A 2179-nucleotide genomic window follows, 5' to 3' on the forward strand; every position below is an offset into this window, starting at 1 on the left:
GATGGAAAAACTGTCATGGCTATTTTCAAAGGGTCCCTTGACCTTTGACACCTCAACAAATCTGAATGAAAATAGTGTACCAGTGTACTTCTGCATAGGGGTCCCTAAACAGTATTGGAATTGCATAAATTGGGTATGACAGGAAAACTGAGACTCTTGTGGAGTCAATGAGCCCAATTGTATTTATGTGTGATGATTGTCCATGACTGTCTATATAAAATTACCTATATTGACCTCTAGGATAATTACAGCCTGATAAATTTGTACAACCTCAAACTACAGACTGAGGGCATCCAGAAGTTGGATGGATATTGACGGCATTGATTTCTCAATATATTTCAGTTGTACTTTAGGCTAGGTTGAGATTAAAAGGAAGTTGCCATGAAAAAGTTAATTGTCTTATTACATCATTCGAAGCTAGATGCCCTGCCCACTTTGAGACTCATTCTGGCACCACTGAGCCAACTACTGAGAAAAATGTAGAAGCATAGCCTCTGCCATGGAAACAACTACACATGTAGAGACAGCATCTGGGAGTGCTCTCAAACTCCCCAAATTTGTGTTTTAATATATTTTTAAGACCTAAGCCAAAATTGTTTAAATCGACTGGACCAGGAGATTTTGTCTATTGCACGGCTGCACATTCAGATGCTGCAGCCAGTTGGCTAGTTTCTTCAAACTTCTCATATTACCTATGGCAGGAATACACTACAGTGATTAAAATATGTTTTGAAATGTAATGCCAACCACATTACGTTTTCTATTAATAAGGAAATCTTGTTACATAGCAAGTCTCAAAAATGTTGACTATGAATGTATCATTAAAATTATTACTTTTATTTCCTGCCAACATACACTATTCAATCGTAGTGACTTGGGACATAAGCTTTTTATTAACATTGAACCAAAATCACAAAGTTTCCTTTCTTTTTTTTAAGGAGTCTGGAAGTGAACCCTGGACTGTGGTGTGACAGCCCAGCACTTTGTATGTCCACCACACACCCAGACCACCTCCTTGTGACTCCACAGTGTTACTGTTAATTTCTAGGAGACAGGGTTGCCCCAGGAGAGAGAGAGCTAGATAGGAGCCATGCCAATGATTTCCTATATGTATGTATATAAATAACTGTATTGGTTTATTTTTGTTTATTTATTTTATGTTATTTTATAAATTTAATGTGTATAGCATGAAGGGACTGCAAACTCTGATTCTGTTATACAACCTGGTTTGATGTTAATAAACATTAAGTTACGTCAGTCAATATTGCCATATGTTATTCTATCATGAACCAATCTTAGCTAGCTAGTTGTTGTTTTTTCAGGTCAAAGCAACATCCCCTTAAAATGTCTGTGCACGTCCCTGGCTGATATGACAGAAGGGCATGGATACACGGCCGTCACCATTATTTTTGTAACCTGATCATTCTCATTTTACCATAAACATTACCCCCACCAGCCCATTTCTGTCACAACCACCATCAGACAGTTTCTGCTTTTCCACTGAAGGATGTGGAATTCTGATTTTCTAAGATGTCATTTCTTCGACAATTTGTTCCTGCAGTAGTTAGTTATGTCATTCATTAGTAGGTGTCAAGTCAACTGTCAAGCACACAAACACGGGTAAGTCTCTGTGTGCGACTGTAGACACAGTGAATTGTGGGATGCATCAGTGCTAAAAGACCTTGACAAACTGAGCTGCAGCCAACTGAGAGAAGTAATTGGAGGAGCTGTCTGACAGCTACATTAATGCCGAGGCTAATCACCTAATGACCATACACCTATTAGATTTAGACATCTCTCTTTCAGCACAAATCTGACATGATGTAGCACACTGATTAAGGTGCATTTACCCATGTAGCGTTTTTTACGTTCACAGGTATAGGAGTATCTTCATAAGCGCATTCCAATCTGACCACTTTATCTCTGTTCACCTGAATGAGCTGCTGCTATTTTTAAATGAAAAATAATCTGTGTGTATCAAAACAACTATGGGTGTAAGAAAATACTGATACACTTGAGTATAGGGAAATAGAATATTATATTCATAGGTATGTTTTCATTAGTGTATATTGTGTTTGTAATCTACAGAGGGGGTCCTCTTCTACAGCCAAGTCTTTTGCTCCAAGTCTTTTTATTAATATTTATACATGGAGAGATAGTGTACAAAGTACATAAATTC

The sequence above is a fragment of the Morone saxatilis genome, unplaced genomic scaffold, assembly GCF_004916995.1.
Source record: "Morone saxatilis isolate NCDOM2014 unplaced genomic scaffold, NCSU_SB_2.0 Contig23, whole genome shotgun sequence".
NCBI lineage: Eukaryota > Metazoa > Chordata > Actinopteri > Moronidae > Morone > Morone saxatilis.